At 43.8% G+C, this 15,784-nt stretch overlaps 1 long non-coding RNA gene across 2 annotated transcripts in view; it reads left to right on the top strand.

Moving 5' to 3' along the window:
* Positions 1-15,528, top strand: part of LOC115195763 (uncharacterized) — a 46,968-nt gene extending 31,440 nt beyond the window's left edge. For both annotated transcript variants that reach the window (XR_003878739.1, XR_003878740.1), the window contains exons 2-3: positions 9,072-9,183; positions 15,348-15,528. This is a non-coding gene — a long non-coding RNA (uncharacterized LOC115195763). The remainder of the gene's footprint in view (positions 1-9,071; positions 9,184-15,347) is intronic.
* Positions 15,529-15,784: the final 256 nt, after the last annotated feature.

The following is a 15,784-nucleotide window of genomic DNA, read 5'->3' as shown; positions in this document are numbered from 1 at the left end:
GCCAATTGTGCGCCGCCCCATGGGCCTCTCGGTCGCAGCCGGGATCGAATCCAGAGTCTCACAGCTAACACTGCAATGCAGTGCCTTAGACCACTGCGCCACCCGGGAGGCCTAAATGCATTTTCCATAAAAGCATTCTTGGAAATGCTTGTGGTTTGGAACGTGGACCACCTCAGGGGAATTTTCCTAGCCTATGCGGTTAAAAAGGAAACCGAGATGTTTCATTCACGTTTTCCATGAAGTGGACGCAGCATACAGTATGTCAGTGAGTTTAAGTGGATGATATCAGTGCAGTGCCGAGAATTATGTCATCCCTTGTGCCTCAGTGACAGTTGTGCTTCTGACTAACAATCTCTCATTCCAGAGGAAGTACACATTAGGAGGAGAGAAACGGAAAGACCCGGATTCCTCCAGAATGACAATGGGGTTATTCATTTGTCAGGAAGGAAGCGGTCTCTTGTAGAATGCTAATGTAAGGCTGGCTGTCCATTTATTTAATTTGCGTGGGACACATGCTTAAAGACTGGAAGTGGATGAAAGAAGCATAGCCCAATCACAGAGCGATGCAGAGAATATAGAATATAGCCTTTGGGCCGAACTGCAGAACAATTGGTCTTGTATAGACGATAAGGGCTGTGATGTAATCTACTCTATGGGTACACCGTGAACTCTGTATTACAGTATTATTAGTTCTCTATATGACTCTAATTAAATAGACACTTCATATGTGTAGTGTCTATCAGATTCTGATATATATACCTCTTGTCATTGATTATTTGTGACATCTCCAGCTCCATAGACTTATAAAATGGCATGAATAATCCACATAACATTAAAGAGTTACCTGACCCTTGAATATTCCATCTTGTCAAGCATTATTTCATTTTCACGACCCTATAGAGAAGAGGTAAGCCCTAAAATATACTTTGGAAATCGTATTAACCGTAGAATCATGGCACGTAAATGTGTCAATGGAACATACACAGACATACATTGTGCATCAACAACGAGCCTGATTGAGCATCAGAACGTTTCTATACACTAAATGCTCCTTTCTTCCTCTTCTCTGTATCTTTGTATCTCTTTTAGAAGAAAAACCCTTCTCCATTCATTCTAGATCTGCAGCTGTTGAGTAGGGTGGCTGTCTGTCCTTCATGTTTTACGTCCTGAATTTATAGCCCTCAGCTGTAGAGAGACAACCTTAAACTCTGTCTTCTATAGGATGGCCACAGCAGCTGCCTGGGATGTCCTCGCTGGCTCCTCATGTAAAAGACATTGATGAAAAGGACTCAGGCCCTGAAAGTTGATAATGCCCTAATTTGATATGGCTCCCCCCATCAGCTGTTAGTTAGGTTATTATCTAGTTCTGTTGGTGTTTAGACCATCACAAATTAGGAATATAACATGGATATAGTTTTCCTTGGATGTTAATTATTGTGGAGCTCTAGTTTACCACCCATTGGTGACTGCTATATTTCACTGTCTTAGGCTGCGTTTACACAGGCAGCTAAATTCTGATCTTTTGCCACTAATTGGTCTTTTGACTAATCAGATATTTTGCCGATAATCGGGCAAAAGATCAGATTTGGGCTGCCTGTGTAAATGCAACCTCAGTGTCTTGTTATAGTCTTCTAGGGCAACTGGTTGTGAGAGAAGAAAAGATGCATACATGTATCCAATCATAGACAAGTTGTAACGCTCTTTCCGATAGCTATAGTTTAAGCTACAATACCGACTGAACACAGTTGGGTTGCCCAGCGTAAACAAAGCCACATGCAGATATACGCCCATTTGTGCAATGTAATCATGTAAATCACATGCTAAGAGACTACTGTGCTACCTCTCTCTGTGCTGTAGCTGTGTGGGCTTTGGCATCAGAAGAAGGACTCATGCTTTTACGAGGCAAGCAGCTGTGAGGGACAACATTAGCCACGCTGACTCATTACACAGAGTGGCCTGAACACATTGGACCAATTTATTCCCGGTATTATTGGCAGCAAATGCAGGGAAACAGTCCTGGCTGGTTGTCTTATGGTTTTAGGAAATCCACATAAGGGGGTCTTGCGACTCCCTTCACCCCTTCCAGCTCTCTATCCTGGCCCTCTCTCTCTCTCCCCAGGCTGTACTGGAGCAGCTGTTGACCAGCATGTCAGTGGGTAATCCCTAGAATAGAGACTACTAATGAGGCCTGAGCTCTTCAGGAAGACCTGGCCCTCAACTCTCCAGAGGAAAAGCCACATCACACAGCCCATTAAGTGATGAGGTTCCCCTGCTGCCTCCGGGGGTCTTCGGGGGTCTCCGGGGGGACAGGGGGTCAATATGACGTCAGATCACATCCATAAAAAACATGGATATTCTGTTCAATCTTTAGCTCAAGTTGACTGATATTATTGCTCATATGTGGTCTAGTTTTTGTAATCAGTGGCTGTATTGGAGGTGATGTGGTTTCTCCTCTCCTAGGCAATCAGCAATATTAGTACAGGGAGGTGTGCTCTTCACCTCTGATAGGCAATTAGCAATTAGTGTTAGTACTTCAGTCTCCCCTGTCTTTGGTGGTCTCGTCTGCAAAACTAAGACCGTTCAGTCGAGTTATTCGAGGAAGGAAAGAGAGGAAGGTGCCACACCACCCTCTCACTTGAGTATCTTACCTGGATATTTTCTGTTGATCTCATTTTGCTCTTTTGTAGCATTGTCAACTGCACTATATAGACAGAAGTACGTGGACAACCCTTCAAATTAGTGGATTCGGCTATTTCAGCTACACCCGTTGCTGACAGGTGTATAAAATTGACCACACAAACATGCAATCTCCATAGACAAACACTGGCAGTAGACTGGCCCATACTGAAAGGCTCAGTGACTTTCATCGTGGCCCCGTCGTAGGTTAAATGCCACCTTTCCAACAAGCCAGTTTGTCAAATAAATTTCTGTTATTGTGAAGTGGAAACGTCTAGAAGCTCAGCTGTGAAGTGGTAGGCCATACAAGCTCACAGAACGGGACAACCGAGTGCTGAAAATCGTCTGTCCTCAGTTGTAACACTCACTACCAAGTTCCAATCTGCCTCTGGAAGCAACGTCAGCACAACTGTTTGTCAGGAGCTTCATGAAATGGGTTTCCGGGGCCGAGCAGCCGCACACAAACCTAAGATCGCCATATATGCAATGCCAAGCGTCGGCTGGAGTGGTGTAAAGCTCGCCACCATTGGACTGGAGCAGTGGAAACGCGTTCTTTGGAGTGAGGAATCACGCTTCACCATCTGGCAGTCCAAGGGACGAATCTGGGTTTGGCGGATTCCAGGAGAGCGCTAACTGCCCCAATGCATAGTGCCAACTGTAAAGTCTGGGGCTGTTTTTCATGGTTCAGGCTAGGCCCCTTAGTTCCAGTGAAGGGAAATCTTAACACTACAGCATACAATGACATTCTAGATGATTCTGTGCTTCCAACTTTGTGGCAACAGTTTTGGGATGGCCCTTTCCTGTTTCAGCATGACACAAAGCGTGGTCCATACAGAAATGGTTTGTTGAGCTCGGTGTGGAAGAACTTGACTGGCCTGCACAGAGCCTGGAAGCAAGTCCCCGCAGAAATGTTCCAACATCTAGTGGAAAGCCTTCCCAGAAGAGTGGAGGCTGTTATAGCAGCAAAGGGGGGACCAACTCCATATTAATGCCCATGATTTTGGAATGAGATGTTGGTCATGTAGTGTATGTGTGTGTTTTCTAAACCTGTTCGCTCCTCTCCCTGTAGGCTTTACAGATGTTCCCCACCCCTTGGCTGCAACCCTTCTAATTTAATGTACCCTCCGCGCACAACATGTGGAATTCCTGGTCTCCAGCAGCATTTGGAACTTCCGCTCTGCAGTCAAGAACACCGACTTCATCTCAGCCTATGCTGCCCTTTAGTCTAGACTTTTTGGCCCTGACGGAGACATGGCTCACCCCAGATAACACTGCTACTCCAGCTGCTATCTCTTCATCTGACTAGTTGTCCTCTCATAGTCTGAGAGCATTTGGATGTCGCGGTGGTGGCACAGAGCTACTCATTTCTCCTAAGTGGGATTTTCTCTTTTCTCCCTCATTCACCTGTCCATTTCCTCATTTGAATTCCATGCTGTCACTTGTCCACTCAAGCTCAGCATTGTCATCTATCGCCTACCAGATGCCCTTAGAGAGTTCCTCAATGTGCTTGACACCTTCATAAGCACATTTACTGACGATGGCTCACCGCTCATCATACTGGGTGACATCAACCTCCCGACGCCTGCCTTCGATTAATTTCTTTACACCTTTTTCTTTCTGTGTCTGCACCACATACTCTCACAACTGGTTTTCCAGAGGGCTCGGTTCTATGCCCTCTTCTCTCTATACACCAAGTCACTCGGCTCCATCTTATCCTCACATGATCTCTCCTATCATTGCTATGCAGATGACACACAGCTACTTTTCTCCTTCCCCCCATTCTAACACCCAGGTGGTGACACGCATCCCTGTGTGCCTGTCAGATATCTCAGCTTGAATGTCGGCCCACCACCTCAAGTCAGAATTGCTCTTCCTCCCAGGGAAGGCCTGCCCGCTCCAAGACCTCTCAATCACGGTTGACAACTCTACAGTGTCCCCCTCCCAGAGTGCAAAGAACCTTGCGTGACCCTGGACAACACCCTGTTGTTCTCTACAAACATCAAAGCAGTGACTCGCTCCCGCAGGTTTATGCTCTACAACATCCGTAAAGTACGCCCACATTGCACAGGAAGCGGCGCAGGTCCTAATCCAGGCACTTGTTATCTCCCATCTGGACTACTTCAACTCGCTGTTGGCTGGGCTCCCTGCTTGTGCCATCTAATCCCTGCAATTTATCCTGAGCGCCGCAGCCCGCCTGGTGTTCAACCTTCCTAAGTTCTCCCATGGCACCCCGCTCCTCCACTGGCTTCCAGACGAAGCTCAAGACAATGGTACTTGCCTACGGAGTACCACATTATTACAAGACAATGGTACTTGCCTACGGAGCAGCAAGAGGAACTGCCCCTCCATACCTTCAAGCTATGCTCAAACCCTAAACCCCAAGCCGAGTACTCCGTTCTGCCACCTCTGGTTTCTTGGCCATCCCACCCCTACAGGAGGGCAGCTACTGCTCAGCCAAGTCAAAGCTTTTCTCTGTCCTGGCACCCCAATGGTGGAACCAGCTTCCCCCTGAAGCTAGGACAGCAGAGTCCCTGACCATTTTCCGAAAACATCTGAAACCTTAACTCTTCAAATAGTATCTTAAATAATCCCGCAGCATCCGCACCCCCTTCTCCCGTAATCTCTCCCGCACTTTACTTTTTTACCCCCTACTAGAACTGACTTTGCTGATTGCTACTTTATTAAGGAAAAATGTGCTTACTATAACTGAAATACGTGGTTGTCCCACCTAGCTATTGTTAGATGAATGCACTAACTGTAAATTGCACTGGATAATAGGGTCTACTAAAATGTGAACATAAAATGTAGTGTCTTCCTGTGTGCTGTGCACTGATTTAGTTGTTCCATGTTAACTGCTTTATAGTGGTTTAACAGGTTGACCAAAGTGGTTACTCAGTCGGTGAGGTCCTCTAAGCTGTCATCAACCAAGTCAAAACCTGAAGATAATTTCCGCTGCAGGGGGAGGGAGGAGGGGGGTTGAAGGTCCCCCTCCCCAGGGTGTTAATCTGCTCTTATGAGTAAAGAGCTTGTTGTCGATGACTGACGGGCACCAGATCACGGATGGGTGGTGTGGCGCTGCTGGACGGGCGGGGACATAGATACGGTTGCACATTCCGTTGGTGTCATGTTTCAGCTAAGATATGAAGCACCTGGCTGGAGTTTGACGCGTTCGGTAACTGATCACTCGAGGGGGCTGACATGGTTTTCAGAGAACTAGTTGAAAGCAGATCACTGTGAATCCCCTCCCGGCCGCCCCACTCTCTGAGAGGAGACAACTAGAGTGGGACCAGGAAATGTATTTTCTCTCCGATATAGGGCCGTTTGTCACTCAGTATCGGAATTGTGAGAAAGTTTTATGATACAATGCCCGCCTTCATGTCATGCTTATCTGAATCAGTGAAGAATGAATCTGTACAGCAAGAAGCAGATTTCCCAATTGGTGGGCTGTAAAAAAGAAGTATGTGTTCCTCTAGAGGTAGAAATGCCCCTTTGACTTCACTGTTCTGCTCTGTAAAAACAAGTGTGTGGGCTGCAGCCAAAGCCTTCCTCCTCAGGGCAGCCTTTTAACACCATTGTTATCAGGTGACCTGCTTGAATCAACACCACCAAGTCAAAATCGGATTCCCCGTTCCCGCTGAAGCATGGCATAGTAAAGGAAAGGCACTCTGTCACCTTGGCGGGAAAGCTCCTTTGATGCTTTAAACATTAATTAAGCAGTTGCAGTGTAGTTATTCTTTAACGTTTTATACTTCCTGTGTGCAGTCTGTGTGCGTACAGTATCTACAGTGTAGGTGATAAGTAACACACTACAGACTACATTATGTGTGAGGGTATGGGTGCACAGTCGATTCCCTTGTTGTGTGCTCAATACGAATGCTTCGTTGCTGCATCTACATGTGACTGGAGACTTCACCTCTGTGCTAGTTTAGCCAGGTCACTCATAGATACCACCCTGACAGAAATAGGGTGCAATCGTCGTGTGAGTGGGGACAGGGCAGTTTGGTCCAGTTTTAAAACGACGACCACTCCCCTTACTCACACACATTCCTTTCAATACTTTGTCACCCTCCTGAAATACACTCACACTGAGGTGTAGCCGCCATATTTTTACAATCAGACAGCTGCCCAAGCAGTCACTCCCCTGAGGGGAGGCGTAAAGTGCCCTACATGCAGGACAATAATGGAGTCAATGAATATGAGTGAAAATACAATTTGTGGAGGGAGTCTTGCTGTGAGTGAAGGGTTCGTTGAGCCTACTGGATATGGCTACTGTATATCGGAACCCAGGGGAGAGACAGTGTGTACCATCAAGCCACATTAACATCCACCACTAGAAACCAAAGACGTGCTTTTGTATTGCACTCAACATTAGCAAAATGTTCCTAACAAGTAAGTGGATACTGAATCCTGATATTAAATGTTCATATGTACTTTTTAAGTTCATTCCCAGAATATTGTGTCATAATCCTAAAAAAAAAGGTTTTATAGCATGGGGTTATAAAGAGATGTCCTTGAGACTGATGATGTCATCCACAGAGAATGCGTGGTATGGATTACATTCTGCAAAGAGTTGGCCTATTTCTTGGAAAATATGATTGAGAGGGCGAACAATAACCAAGAACATTGTTTTATTTGTTATAAAACCTTGTTTCCCAATACCTGAACAAACAATAGTGAACCAACGGTGTGAGTCTCACCATTGTCAAGATATGACATGTTCCTCAACAACGGTGTCAGTCTCACCATTGTCAAGATATGACATGTTCCTCAACAACGGTGTGAGTCTCATCGCTGTCAAGATGTGACATGTTCCTCATAGGCATTCCAAAAGTGATGTTCCCTTCAGCTAGGCAACATTAGGTGTTCCGTAAATGAAGGAATTTAAAAGAACAGAAAGCTCGTTACATTGCATTGTTTTTTTGTCTCCTCAATGCCTTGATTTGTCTCAACTCTCCTAACCCTATGTATGCAAGAACACGCTTGTCATTGGAGGACATTAGCACATTCTGAGTTTACGACCACCCAGAGCTGCAGAACTAGCTGCTCTGGCTAATCATTTGTATTTTACTGTGCAGACCTGTCAACGGCTAATATGTTTGAACTGTTGCATGGATCGAAAGTGGTGCACTATAAAGGAAATAGGGTGCCATTTGAGACGCACCCTAAAAGTGTGGACACCCTTTGGCCTTCAAGTCACTAAGGCTGCGTTTAGACTGATCTATAGCAGTCATTGGTCTTTTGAAAAAGTACTGGCACCTGTGATTGGTCAAAAGACCAATTAGTGGAAAATAGATCAGAATGTGGCTGCCTGTGTTAATGCAACCACAGCTCTGCTTTAAGAGGGCTGCTTTTAGACCAGGGGATAAAATCTGCCCACTCTCATTGAAGCCATGGAAGTTCAAGGATGACCACGGTACTGCAGGCATTATTAGCAGAAAACAGGATCCGCATTATAGTGAATGAAAAAATGACAATCTTCGTGTTAAATTTTTGTGTAAGCCCCAAAATATTTGGAAGACAATCATGGTACCAATAATTTATTCTACGCCAGATGTATGTATCCTTGAACCAATTATTTTAAAATCGCCCACAGATTAAGTTATAAGGATAATTAAGTTGCTAATGGCAGCCTGCAGTACCCTGGTCGGCCTTCAACTTGAGTTACCTAATGAGAGGGGGCAGCACTGAGCTAGCCTGCAACGTCACTTCCTGGAGTAGCTCAAACTGTGCATGATACGTCTCCATGAGACCCCATCTTAACCGACCTAATTTGGCTTCAATGCGCTAGTGACATAGGAATGAATGGTGTCACATGGTCGATGGCTTTGTCCATTCATATATACAGTCATTGGTTTACAGTGCTTGACTTGGAATGAAATAGGTGTCGGTACTCATTTTGGGTGCCAGTACTGTTTATATTTAGGTGCAAGAGCTCCACAATACTTTTGATCATGTTCTATAAGAAGAACAGGAGCTCAAGCAGAGAACAATTTAGGTGCCGGTAGTCCTGCACCTAAAATGTAGGTGCTGGAACTCGTGCCCAAGTCAAGCACTGTTGGTTTGGACAGGCTGCCCAAGTCTGATATTTTTTCACTAATTGGTCTTTTGATCATTTAGATCTGAAAAATATCTGATGTGAAAATATCTGATGTGATTTGTCAAAAATATCACATATGGGCTGCCCGTGTAAACTCATCCTAAACGCAGCCGAGGAGTGATTCATAAATCAATATGAAACTAGGGCCAAGTGTGAAAGACCCAGACAGTTCTTCTGGTAAACGGTTAACCTTCGATTGAGAGAAGCTTTAGCATGCACACTCATATAAGTAAGGAGGGTAATACTTTCACTCTTGCTTTATTGTCTTTGATGAGTTCATTTTTTTCTGTGTTTGCAGGAAGACTGTTGAAGACCCTTCCCGCTCTGCTCTACTCTACTCAGCTGTCAATCAAACAGGATCAGCAGATTTATAATGAAAATCAAGACATCTGGATGGAAGTTATGAAAAGGTGAAAAAAAGCACAAGGGATTTGTTTATGGTCAATACGTGATTTTATGTTGTCATGTCTGTCCCTTATATTGTGTCAATAGTCTGCTGTATGATAGAAAACCAGCCCTAGAGAGTGTCCCTATGAATAAAGTCAACTAAAAGAACTACATACACACTCTCACATACGTACCGTAAATCCCCTCATCAACACATTATCAGAGGGGATTTCAATTCACACCTCGTCAGGAACCTGACCCCAGGTCTAGACAGGGTTTGAGGGACGTCCCTAGGGAATATTTAAACAGTGGTCATCACCTTTCCTTCCTCTCTCTCGCCACTCAGTTTACAACCCGTTGCTTATAGGCTTTCTAACCGGGGCTCGTATTCATAAAGCGTCTCAGTGTATGATTGCTGATCTAGGATCCACTTTTCCGTCTAGATCATAATGAATACGATCACATGGACAAGAGGGACCTGATCCTAGATCCGCACTTCCACACAGAGACACTTTATGAATACAGGCCCAGGGGTTTTATGAGGGTCAGAATTGAAATAAAATAAAGGAATACAAAGGAAAGAAATAAGTAGCTTTGTGTTGTTACACACTGCTCACTTCCTCTTTTCTTAGTCATGCTGATGTTGAAGACCCACCCTGAAACGGTACACTGTGAACTGTACTGTGACCGGGAAGTACCTAATGTCACAAATATCATGTACTACTAGATCCACTTACTACAACCTTATTCTAGTGAAAGGGACAGTCCATATACAAAGTCTTACCTACCGAAGCGAACTGTGGTGTGCGAGTGTGCATATGTGTGTACTTTACAGAAAGTGCTTCATTATCATAGTCTTGGGGAAAGGGTAAGCAATAGACCATGCACTACTACATGGAAAATGTATTTATCCTCATAATTCCCTCACGGGCAGGCCAGCAAAACCAATGGGGTCTATTAAATGATGTCATATTCACATCTATTACGCTTAAGATAATTAAACAAAAGTAAGTTCTCAGTGGAACAGAACACTGGGATGTAAAAGAGGATATGATAAGTTGTGCAATGTATTGTTTTATGGGGACAGAGGTCAGTCCCATGTATGTACGTGTGTGTGTGTGTGTGTGTGTGTGTGTGTGTGTGTGTGTGTGTGTGTGTGTGTGTGTGTGTGTGTGTGTGTGTGTGTGCGCGCGTGCACGCATCTCTGTCTCTGTGTGTGTGTGCCTGCATGTCTGTGTATGTATATCTGTGTATCTGTTTGTCTGTGTTTGACTGATAATGGTACAGTACAGGCCAGCGTTTCCCAAGCTCAGTCTTCGGGACCCCAAGGGGTGCATGTTTTTTTTTTTCTTCCCCTAACACTACACAGCTGATTCAAAGCTTGATGATTAGTTGATTATTTGAATCAGCTGTGTAGTGCTATTGTAAAAAACAAAACGTGCGCCCCTTGGGGTCCAGAGGACTGAGTTTGGGAAACCCTGGTCTAGGTTGAAATATGTTGAGGCCATGCTCCTGCTGCCTGTATTTTCCACTTTTTATTGCCTATATTTTCCACTTTTTATTGCATGTGTCCTGAATGCTTTGTACTCCTGTGACTGGTCGGCGTCAGTAGCTGTCACGTTCCATCCATCTGTACTAATCAGTCTTTGTCAATCAGAAAGAGACTGGAGCAGAATGCTTGAGTCTGAATAAATCTCTCACTTTGGCCGAAGTTAATTTGACTGTTTGTTTCTTACACCTGTAAGTCAGCGTTTATTCTTTACACTAAACCAAACACTGACACTGAACCTGGATTTTCTGTGTAACTACCTTCTACACTACACTTAGCACCTTTTTCTTCTATCTAGAACCTAAAAGGGTTCTTCGGATGTCCCCATAGGAGAACCCTCTGAATTATCATTTTTTGGTTCCAGGTAGAACCCTTTTGGGTTCCATGTAGAACTCATTTCACAGAGGATTCTACATGGAACCAAAAAGGGTTCTCTGATTGGGACACCCGAAGAACACTTTTGGAACCCTTTTTTCTAAGAGTGTAGATAGACTTGATAGACCACATGCACTTACATACAAAAGTGTCACACTAACATACAACACATACAAACCATACCCTCACCTGTGCACATTCTCTTAAAACACGAGAGTTAAACAACATCTTTCTCTACAGTTACAGGGATTTTTATACCAGTCATTTACAGATTACATTGCAGCCACTAGCTTGTTCAAACATGACTAAAAAATGACTCACAAAATGGATTATTTTAATTCCACCCCACCCACTCCTTAATCTCCATTATATAACTTTCACTAAGGTACTGTAAATTCCCCAACAATAGATGTTGCCTTTGTACAGGAAGCCACAGAACCACAGGAGATGTCTAGATTAGACACCTCGTTTTGTTTCATTGTGCTCTCTCTCTCACTCTCTTAACTTTTAAGTTCAATTGGATCCGAAAGAAAGTGCGAGAGTTAAACAAACAGAGATCTCATTAAAAGAAACCCGCTGTCAACTCCATCCTCCCACTCCTTCCCTCCACAGGGGGACTGGAATGTCCTGTCATCCATTTCCTCCCACTCAGAAACACTGTGCTGGTGTGGTGATAGCATCTAGAGAGGTACAGGATCTAGGTAATGAATGAACTGGGATGCCCACACACTGACGATGGGACCCTGGACAACCTGACACCAAGTATGGAAAAGGATGACTGACTTTCCCACCAAAGTCCCGTATCATCGGAGGTGGCTACAGCCGATTGAACACACACACACACACACACACACACACGCATTCTCACATTCCACACAGGCAGATGCCTTGCCACACACAGGACTCAACCCTTCACGGACTTACTGCATACACAACTTATCTACGCACCGCAACGCACATGCCACAAGATGGTTTGTGTATGCTGTGTCGCGGCATTGCTGTGGGTGACCGGTTTCTTTCCCCCCCAGCGGCTGCTCTTGGTCTTATTAAGGTGTTACTGTAACCTGTACTGTATAGCAGCTGAAGATATTCTACCCACACAGTCTATGTGATGAGTTTTAGGACTCACTGAGGGAGATTCTGACGATTAGTGATTGAGAAATCCCCTCCCTGTGGTACAGATTCATTTGAGCTCTTACTGGAAGGATCTTTATGTTAACTGAAAGGGAAGATATAAGTACATTTTGCCAATAACATTTTGTCTGTGTCTACATGTTTTGTGGTACAAACCAAAGCCTAATAGGAGTTCTATCTTTTGCAGTTCTCACTTTTCCTTCCCGTGACTTCACAATCTCTGTGAATGGAATCATGTTCTATTGTTGCCTAACCTGTTTCCGTGGGTTGGCTTAACATACACATGCAGTATAGGGAGCTAATTACTACAGCAAAAGAGGAGTTTTAACACTGTTTCTATACTCATACGTTACCATACATTATCTGTTCATGATCTGCAGTGGTATGTGACTGAATTTCCATACATCTGATAACAACGGTTTCACACTGTGAAGCATATTTGTGTTCACACTATTCACAGATACATGTAGAGTATATTCCTACATTATCTGTAACTTCGCCGTAGTGGAAGCTGACTGAATTTCAATACATGTGATAATGTCTATGTTATCTTGATTTCAGCCATTAAAGCAAGGCCTACGGGGCAGGGTCATTGTCACTATTTGAGTTACAAGGGTCAAATCAGGGTCATGTCTGTTACTCACCCCGGCAACACAACGTTAAAGGAAAAGGTTGTTAACTTACAGCTAGCTGCCTTATGGCACATGAACATACTCAGAATGTCATAAACAAGTACAACAGCCACCGTGGGGAAAAACAACTGCCCTTCACCATCTGGCCAATTCAACATAGTAACTACGTAAATCTAGCCTACTTCGAAACAAAAAATCTTGACAGGGTTCTCATAGGCTTACAATGTTGTTTTGATTATTGCTTGAAACAGCCGCTAAGATTATAGTTGGTTGCGACGGTTGCAAAATAGCTATCATTGACATAGGCTGTAGCAAAGCTAGCCAAAGAGCCATTTTACTGGATGAAGTTGAAGTATTTTTTTTAAGTATAATGCAGTTGATTTATGATGTTGACACAAACATTGTTATAAGCTGGACATTCATATGAGCCTTACAATTCAATGACGATCCAAAGGTAGTGTGAAATGCACACATAAGCAACATGTAAACGGAGGCTTTTTGTTGTTGGTGGCCTATGAGAACTCCCCTATGTTTTCCCTCACAGTGGGGAAATTGAGTGCAGCAGGTGAGAAGGAATGTAACGGCCCAAACCGCGAGAAAACCCGCTGTTCATTTCAATGGTCCTTTTATTTGAATGACCTAATAACTGTGTAACAACATGTTACTACAATGATAGAACTGTGTTAGGAAACAGGTACACAAGGGAACTTGGATGTAAAACATTGGTATTCAGACCAGAAGGTTAATGTGTATGCATTAAGTGGGGATTATATGTACACGTGTACATATAATGTGAATGTTAATAATAATGGTAGTTAACAAATGGCAAAAATAAATGAGGAAATGCACTGTAAAAGTAGATGCTACGCAGTGTAACCCCTCTCTTCACAAAAACAAAAGCACCAATTAGAAGTCACATAAGAGTTGTGAGGAGTTTTAATCCAGCTAAGTGACAGTCCACTCTTTGATGTTAGGTCACTACCTCTTTCGGGGAGGATGAAAGAACAAAACTTTCATGCCAACAATCAATCTCTCAATGTACGACCATGTAGTGTTTTAAATTCAGCTCTATTATCAGCAATAGTGACATTATGGATTAAATAAAGCTTTATCGCTCAGGCAGGAAAAGGCTGGGCTGTCTGCCTCTCTCTCTGATCACGCTCACTGCCTTTTGATGTGGCCCTCTGTTTGTTCACCAGCGCCAGCGGTCTGCGCTCCCATTGAGCAATCTGCCACTGGCTAAATCCCTTTCTCCTCGCTGGGCAGCAGCAGCATTGTTTGCCTTTTACACTGGGAGGTGTGAAACATGCAGTCTCATTCACACCTCCCCAGCGCCAGTCCTTTTTTTACATTTTTTTTTTGGGCTCCGCTGACCAGTCCACACCTGAGGTCAGACACTTCAACCACTGATCGTAATACCGCTTGACCGTGATCCAGTATTCTGTTGTGAAGCCACTCCTAAAGCTACGGTGTCCATATTAGGACATCCTCAGTCTCAGCGTGACTTATTTCACATTCAGCACTTCTTTCAGTCGAATTCAAATGTGGGTCTACAATGAGAATGCTTCATCGACAGCATAGCTTCTCACTATGTGGCTAGTTTCACTATCAATCAGTAGAATCTACTAAACTGCTTCTGTAATAAATGTTGGCTTCCTCAAAAAAGCTCCACACTTTCCCAAAATAGAGACAGAGCTCGCCTCTGTATTTCATGTGCTGTATGGAGAGAAACTGTATTTAGGTGTCCGAAACATCAAAACAATTTTCTCAGTCTAATTCTTATGTTGTCTGTCTATTGAAGTTGAGGGTTGTGAGGGACTTTGAGCACGTTATAAGTACTAGTCAATGTCTAGGGCAACAATCCAAAGGGTTCACTACAAGTGATATGGATCCCAGAATGAATGGCAACATTCAAGATCAAATATTTATCTGAGATTTCAGACCCCCCCCCCAAAAAAAAAATATATATATATATATATTATTGTTGATATTCCATTGAAATTCATTGAGCAGCACACTGTATACAGTATTTTGTATTGATAAGAGAAGTTACACTACTTGTCATTCACCACCATCTGAGACATTTGCTAAGCTAAAACACTTCCTAAAGCGGAAACCAAAACCTCTGACTTCAGTTCCTCATAGCCTGAGGACTAGAACTTACACACCATAAATAGAAGAGAGTTTCATTCACAAATTGCACTTGGTCAGACAATGTCATAGCACATGGAGACGAGCTGCAGTGCTTACCAACAGCCTGGGATTTGTTTAATTGGGCTTATAATGGCACTTTTGTAATGACAACATGCATAACTTGTCACGCCCTGATCTGTTTCACCTGTTCCTGTGATTGTCTCCACCCCCTTCAGGTGTCGCTTATTTTCCCCAGTGTATTTATCCCTGTGTTTCCTGTCTCTCTGTGACAGTTCATCTTGTATGTTTAGTCAAGTCAGCCAGCATGTTTTGCCTGAACTCCTTTTCTGTTCTCTTTTTATAGTCCTCCCGGTTCTGACCCCTGCCTCACTCAGGGACTACTTTCCTGCCTGCCTGATCATCCTGCCTGCCCTGACCTTGATTCTGCCTGCCCTTCGGTACCTATTGGACTCTGCTCTGGTTTTGACTTTTTTGCCTGTCCACGACTATTCTCCTTTGGATGAATAAACATTGTAAAACTCCAACCATCTGCCTCCTGTGTCTGCATCTGGGTCTAGCCTTGTGCCTTGATATAACTGTTAAAAATATGGTTTCTCTGTACAATTATAATTAGAGAACAAAGAGTGTGAAATAGATACACAAGTATGTGGACAACCCTTCAAATTAGTATATTTTGCTATTTCAGCCACACCCATTGCTGACAGGTCTATAAAATCGAGCACACCGCCATGCAATCTCCATAGACATACTGTAGAATGGCCTTACTGAAAAGCTCAACGT

Source organism: Salmo trutta, chromosome 6, assembly GCF_901001165.1.
Source record: "Salmo trutta chromosome 6, fSalTru1.1, whole genome shotgun sequence".
Classification (NCBI taxonomy): Eukaryota; Metazoa; Chordata; class Actinopteri; order Salmoniformes; family Salmonidae; genus Salmo; species Salmo trutta.
The sequence above is the reverse complement of the archived record's forward strand: the minus strand, read 5'-3'. Positions and strand labels throughout refer to the sequence as shown.